The sequence below is a fragment of the Nicotiana tabacum genome, chromosome 13 (assembly GCF_000715075.1).
Source record: "Nicotiana tabacum cultivar K326 chromosome 13, ASM71507v2, whole genome shotgun sequence".
In the NCBI taxonomy this organism is placed as follows: Eukaryota; Viridiplantae; Streptophyta; class Magnoliopsida; order Solanales; family Solanaceae; genus Nicotiana; species Nicotiana tabacum.
In genome coordinates, this window is record NC_134092.1 from 12,215,708 (window position 1) to 12,223,453 (window position 7,746).

At 46.9% G+C, this 7,746-nt stretch overlaps 1 pseudogene; it reads left to right on the plus strand.

The window, feature by feature from the left end:
- Window positions 1-2,647: 2,647 nt before the first annotated feature.
- Window positions 2,648-4,211, plus strand: LOC142167978 (uncharacterized; annotated as a pseudogene).
- The last annotated feature ends 3,535 nt before the right edge of the window (window positions 4,212-7,746 follow it).

The window sequence follows — 7,746 nt, forward strand, 5'->3', positions numbered from 1 at the left end:
GGATTTGGAAGTTTGAATTGTGGATTGGAGGACCATTTGGTGTCGGATTTTAGTAAATTTGATATGGTTAGACTCGTGAGTGAATGATCTTTCTATTTTTGTAAATTTTTTCGGGTTTCAAGATGTGGGCCCGGGGGGCGGGTTTAAGCCAATTTCGGGTTTTGGCCTAATATTTGTAGTTTTTCTTGTGGGATTCATTCCATTAGCGCGTATTGATGGTATTGTACTGTTTTGGATAGATTCGGGCCATTTGGAGTCGGATACTCATGGCAAGAATGTGATATCAGGTTGATTCGAGCGGTTCGAGGTAAGTGGCTTGCCTAACCCTGTGTTGGGGACTTTCCCCTTAGGATATCTTGATATTATTTGGTGTATGGGCGCTGTGTACGTGAGGTGACGAGTACGTACACGGGATATTATTGTAAAAATCCCATTTTTCCTTTCTAAATCATAAATTGTTTTTCCTTATTAAATTGCACTAATACGTTTAATTGTGAAATTTAGACTAGAGAAGCATGCTTACGTGTTTTAACTGCCTAATTGACATTATGTGCGTCATGTTTAGTTAAGTCCTTATTTGCCTTATCTGTGTCCAGTATAAACTGTATAACTCAATGCCATACCTGCCATTTCATCTTGCGTTGCATATTTACTTTGGGACTACAGACGTATTCCGGGAGATCCCCATGTACTGCATATTTACTTTGGGACTACGGACGTATTCCGGGAGATCCCCTTGTACTGCATATTTACTTTAGGACTACAGACATATTCCGGGAGATCCCCCTGTACTACATATTTACTTTGGGACTACGAACGTATTTTGGGAGATCCCCCAGCATTGCATATTTACTTTGGGACTACGGACGTATTTCGGGAGATCCCCCTTGTACTGTATATCCATTTGAAACTACGGAACGTTATCTTCGGGAGGCTATGTAACTGTTAAGAACAATCATATTTCTTTGATTTCCTTGTCGTGCGAGTTATTGACACCAAATATTCTAAGATTCTATTCTATTCTTTCTCACAGATGATGAGGACCCGCAATGGGAGGACCGATGAACAGGCACCCGAGCGCCCTGCCAGAGCCGCCAGAGGCTGGGGTCGGGGTAGAGGACGACCACGCGGTGCAGCCCGAGCACCTGCGAGAGCTGCGTCAGAGGAGCCCCCAGCAACTTCAGCTGGAGGGCCAGCACCGGAGATCCCTATTGCTACTGCAGCCCTCCAGGAGACTTTAGCTTAGTTCTTGAGCATGTTCAGCACTTTGGCTCAGGATGGACTATTCCCGATAGCTCCCGTTATATCTCAGGTCGGGGAGGGGCATAGACTCCCGCAACCCGCACTCCTGAGCAGAGGGTCCAAGTTGATCAGGACCTAGAGTATATTCCTATGCCCCCAGTGGCTCTGGTTCAGCATGAGGTCAGGGTAGCTGCTTCTGAGGCAGAGCAGCTCAGACTTGAGAGGTACAAGAAGTACCACCCACCTACTTTCAGCAAACTAGCTCCAGATGATGCTCTAGGTTTTCTTGAGGAGTGTCATCGTATTCTCCGCACTGTGGGTATTGTGGAGACAAGTGGGGTTTCTTTCACCGCTTTCCAGCTTAGGGGAGCAGCATATCAGTGGTGGCGTGCCTATGAGCTGAGTAGTCCGGACAAGGCAGCCTCACTCACTTGGACTCCGTTTTCAGAGATGTTCTTACGTGAGTATGTTCCTTAGAGCCTCAGGGATGCTTGGCGCACAGAGTTTGAGCAGGTGCGTCAGGGTTCAATGACTGTGTCGGAGTATGCAGTCCGTTTTAGTGGGTTAGCTCGCCATGCACCGGCTCTGGTTGCTATAGTTAGAGAGAGGGTTCATCACTTCATTGAGGGACTCCACCCTAGTATTCAGACCAGTATGGCCAGGGAGTTGGAGATGGACATCACTTATCAGCAGGCAGTGAGCATTGCTAGGAAAATGGAAGGCATGTTTGCCCGGGACAGAGAGGACAGAGAGGCCAAGAGGTCTCGAGAGACTGGTCATTATTCAGGAGCTTGTGCACCTGTAGCACGCTATGGTAGGGGTTTTGTGAGTCGCCCTGTTCATTCAGCTCTTCTAGCAGCCAGCGGTGTTCTAGCTCCTCCTAGACCTCAGGATCCCTATTATGCAACGCCAGTATCCAGTATGCCTCCTACTCGAGGTGCTATTACCGGCCAGTCCAGCAGGCTAAGTCCGAGTCAGTCTCAGCCGCCGCGTCCTCCGAGAGGTTGTTTTGAGTGTGGTGACACTCGTCACCTGGTTAGAGATTGCCCAGAGCCAGGAGGGGTGCACCTCCACGGACTTATCAGCCTCCACGTGCTCCACCGGGTCCTCCGGCCATTCTTCCAGCACCAGCTGCTACCCCACCTCCTCAGCCAGCTCGAGGTGGAGGTCGGGGAGGTCGAGGTTGCCCTAGAGGGGAGGCCAGGCCAGGTACTATGCCCTTCCATCCCGTTCAGAGGCCGTTGCTTCAGATTCAGTTATCACAGGTATAGTCCCTGTTTGTCATAGGGATGCATCAGTATTATTTGACCCAGGCTCTATGTATTCATATGTGTCTTCTTATTTCGCTCCACATTTGGGGATATCTCGGGATTCTTTGAGTTCCCCTGTTTATGTATCTACTCCCATGGGAGATTCTCTCATTGTGGACTGTGTATATCGGTCGTGTTTGATTGCTCTTAGTGGTTTTGAGACCAGAGCCGATTTGTTATTACTTAGTATGGTAGATTTTGATGTTATCTTGGGCATGGACTGGTTGTCGCCTCATTATGCTATTCTTGATTATCACACTAAGACCGTGATGCTAGCTATGCTAGGCTTACCGAGATTAGAGTGGAGAGGTACCTTAGAGTATACTCCTCGCAGGGTCATTCATTTCTTAAGGCTCAACGAATGGTTGAGAAGAGGTGTGATGCGTATTTGGCCTATGTGAGAGATGTCAGTATTGATACCTCTACAGTCGAGTCAGTTCCACTAGTGAGGGACTTTCCAGATGTTTTTCCAGCTGATCTTCCGGGCATGCCGCCCGACAAAGATATTGATTTTGGCATTGATTTATTGTCGGGCACTCAGCCCATCTCTATTCCTCCATATCGTATGGCTCCTCCTGAATTAAAGGAGTTGAAGGAGCAATTGCAAGAGTTGCTTGATAAGGGCTTCATTCGGCCCAGTGTGTCACCTTGGGGTGCTCCGGTCTTATTTGTGAAGAAGAAGGATGGTTCTATGTGTATGTGTATTGATTATCGGCTGTTGAACAAAGTTACAGTGAAGAACATGTATCCTTTGCTTCGCATCGATGATTTATTTGATCAGTTACAGGGTGCCAGGGTGTTTTCCAAGATTGAATTGCGTTCTGGCTATCATCAGTTGAAGATTCGGGAGCCGGACATCCTAAAGACTGCTTTCAGGACCAGATATGGTCATTATGAGTTTCTTGTCATGTCATTTGGGCTGACTAATGCCCCAGAAGCCTTTATGCATTTGATGCACAGTGTGTTCCAGCCTTATCTTAATTCCTTCGTCATTGTGTTTATTGATGACATCCTGGTATATTTCTGATCTCGGGAAGATTATGAGCAGCACCTGAGGACTGCACTTCAGACCTTGAGATAAAAGAAGTTGTATGCAAAATTTTTAAAGTGTGAGTTTTGGTTAGACTCAGTGGCATTCTTGGGTCATATAGTATCGAGTGAGGGGATCCAGGTGGATCCGAAGAAGATTGAAGCAGTGCAGAGTTGGCCCACGACGTCCTCCGCTACGGAGATCCGAAGTTTTCTTGGTTTGGCGGGGTATTACCGTCGCTTTGTAGAGGGATTTTCATCCATTGCAGCTCCTATGACTAGGCAGACCCAGAAGGGTGCTCCGTTCAGGTGAACAGAGGAGTGTGAGGAGAGCTTTCAAAAGCTCAAGACAACTTTGACTACAACCCCAGTATTAGTATTGCCTACAGGTTCGGGGTCCTACACTGTCTATTGTGATGCCTCGAGGATTGGCCTTGGAGCGGTATTGATGCAGGACGGTAGGGTGATTGCCTACGCGTCTAGACAGTTGAAGGTGCATGAGAAGAATTATCCGGTTCATGATCTCGAGTTAGCAGCTATTGTTCACGCCCTGAAGATCTGGCGTCATTATTTGTACGGTGTTCCCTGTGAGATTTACACTGATCACCAGAGTTTGCAGCACTTATCTAGGCAGAAGGACCTTAATTTGCGTCAGCGAAGGTGGTTGGAGCTACTTAAAGACTATGATATCACTATATTGTACCACCCGGGGAAGGCCAATGTAGTGGCCGACGCCTTGAGTCGCTGGGCAGAGAGTTTGGGGAGTTTGGCATATCTTCCGGCAGCTGAGAGACCCTTAGCCTTGGATGTTCAGGCCTTAGCCAGCTAGTTGGTGAGATTGGATATTTCATAGCCTAGCCGGGTATTAGCTTGTGTGGTTGCTCGGTCTTCTCTTTATGACCGTATCAGAGAGCGCCAGTATGATGATCCTCATCTTCTAGTTCTTCAGGACAGGGTTCGGCAAGGTGATGCCAGAGATATGACTATTGGTGATGATGGTGTGATGAGGATGCAGGGCCAGATCTGTGTGCCCAATGTAGATGAGCTTCGGGAGTTGATTCTCGAGGAGGCCCACAGCTCGCGGTACTCCATTCATCCGGGTGCCACGAAGATGTACCAAGACTTGAGGCAACACTATTGGTGGAGAAGAATGAAAAGGGATATAGTTGGGTTTGTGGCCAAGTGTCTCAACTGTCAGCAGGTTAAATATGAGCATCAGAGACCAGGTGGATTACTTCAGAGGTTAGAGATCCCAGAGTGGAAGTGGGAGCGGATCACCATGGACTTTATGGTTGGACTTCCTCGGACTTTGAGAAAGTTCGATGCTATTTGGGTGATCGTGGATCGGCTGACCAAGTCAGCCCATTTCATTCCAGTGTTAACTACATATTCTTCCGAGAGGTTGGCTGAGATTTATATCAGAGAGATTGTCCGCCTTCATGGTATTCCAGTATCCATCATTTCAGATAGAGGTATACAGTTCACATCACGATTTTAGAGAGTCGTACAACAGGAGTTGGGTACTAGGGTGGAGTTGAGCACAATCTTTCACCCTCAGACGGACAGGCAGTCCGAGCGCACGATTCAGATTCTTGAGGATATGATTCGTGCTTGTGTGATGGAGTTCGGAGGGTCATGGGACAAATACTTGCCACTTGCAGAGTTCTCTTACTACAATAGTTATCAATCCAGCATTCAGATGGCACCGTATGAGGCTTTGTATGGTAGGCGATGCCAGTCCCCTGTGGGATGGTTTGAGCCGGGCGAGGCCCGACTTTTGGGTACAGACTTGGTCCAGGATCCCCTGGATAAAGTGAAGGTGATTCAAGAGAGACTTCGTACAGCCCAGTCAAGGCAAAAGAGTTATGCGGACCGGAAGGTTCGTGACTTGGCATTTATGGTTGGTGAGCGGGTCTTTCTTCGGGTATCGCCTATGAAGGGTGTCATGAGGTTTGGGAAGAAGGGCAAGCTGAGCCCGAGGTTCATTGGTCCTTTCGAGATATTGTGGCGAGTTGGGGAGGTTGCTTATGAGCTTGCCTTACCTCCCAGCCTAGAAGAAGTTCACCCAGTATTCCACGTGTCTATGCTCCGGAAGTATCACGGTGATCCGACTCATGTATTGGATTTCAGCTCAGTCCAGTTAGACAAAGATCTATCTTATATTGAGGAGCCAGTAGCCATTTTGGACAGGCAGATCAGAAAGCTCAGGTCAAAGAATATTGCTTCAGTAAAGGTCCAGTGGAGGGGTCAGCCGGTCGAGGAGGCAACTTGGGAGACCGAGCATGATATGCGCAGCCAGTACCCTCATCTTTTCACAATTTCAGGTATGTCTTTATACTCATTCGAGGACGAATAATTATTTTAAGAGGGGGAGGATGTAACGACCCGGCCGTTCATTTTGAGAATTTGAGCCCCAATCCCCTAATAATTGTTTTCCCCATGTTTGTTTCCGCTATTGGGACTTACCGGAGTGATTGGTTATAAAATTCAGAGAGTTTTGGGACACTTAGTCCATAGTTGTGAGTTTAAGCCTTAGAGTTTGGACCGTAGTCGGACATATGTGAAAACGGATCCGGAATGGAATTCCGTCGACTCCATTAGCTCCGTTGAGTGATTTTGGGGTTAGGAGTGCGTCCAGAATATGTTTTGGGGGTCTGTAGTAGATTTAGGCTTGAATTGGCGAAAGTTAGTATTTCGGCGATTTCGGCTGATAGTGAAAATTTTGATATCGAGCTCGGAATGAAATTCCAAAAGTGGCTGTAGGTTCATAATGTCATTTGTGACCTGTGTGTAAAATTTTAGGTCATTCAGACTAGATTTGATATGGTTCAGCGTCGTTTGTAGAATTTGGAAAACTTTAAATTCTTAGGCTTGAATCCGTGCTTAATTCCTGATTTTGGTGTTGTTCGACGTGGTTTAAAGGCTCGACTAAGTTCGTATAGTGTTTTAGGATTGGTTGGTATGTTTGGTTGAGGTCCCAGGGGCCTCGGGTGTGTTTTAGATGCGTAACGGGAAGAAAATTGGACTTAGGAGAAATCTGGTAATTCGCACCTGCGGAAAAGACACCAGCAGGTGCGCGAGCCGCACATGCGGAGATGGAAGCGCAGATGCGAGAATATGAGAGTTGGCTTGGGGTTGCAGGTGCGAGGAAATTTTGCATCTGCGATGCCCGCAAATGCGCAAGGTTGTTCGCAAATGCGCAAGATGCGCAGAAGCGGAAGGGATGTCCGCATGCGCTAGTGCGCAGGTGCGACCCTTTCGTCAGAGGTGTGAAGGCAGAGGGGGCAAGTGAGTTGCGCCGATGTGCACGTTTTTTGCACAAGCGCACCCGCAGGTGCGAGCCCAGGTTCCGCAGGTGCGGAAATACCTGGGCAGTGATTAAAACCGAAGGGCTTCGCGATTTTTATCATTTTTGGCTTCGCAAACTAGGGTTAAGGCAATATTTGAGAGAATTTTCGAGGCATTTCTTGAGATAAGTTCCTTGTGCTTATTTTTGGACAATAATCTTGCCTTGACATGTATTTTCCCACCTAGTTAATGTGTATTTAAGGTGGAAATTGGAAGTGGAGGCTAGGTATTTGGAAGTTTGAATTGTGGATTGGAGGACCATTTGGTGTCGGATTTTAGTAAATTTGATATGGTTAGGCTCGTGAGTGAATGATCTTTCTAGTTTCGTGAATTTTGTCGGGTTTCGATACGTGGGCCTGGGGGCCAGGTTTGAGACAATTTCGGGTTTTGGCCTAATTTTTGTAGTTTTTCTTGTGGGATTCATTCCATTAGCGCGTATTGATGGTATTGTACTATTTTGAATAGATTCAGTCCATTTGGAGTCGGATACCCATGGCAAGAACGTGATATCAGATTGATTCGAGCGGTTCGAGGTAATTGGCTTGCCTAACCCTGTGTTGGGGACTTCCCCCTTAGGATATCTTGATATTATTTGGTGTGTGGGCGTCGTGTACGTGAGGTGACGAGTACGTACACGGGCTATTATTGCAAAAATCCCATTTTCCTTTTTAAATCATAAATAGTTTTTCCTTATTAAATTGCACTAATACGTTTAATTGTGAAACTTAGACTAGAGAAGCATGCTTACGTGTTTTAACTGCCTAATTGACATTCTGTGCGTCATGTTTAGTTAAGTCCTTATTTGCCTTATCTGTGT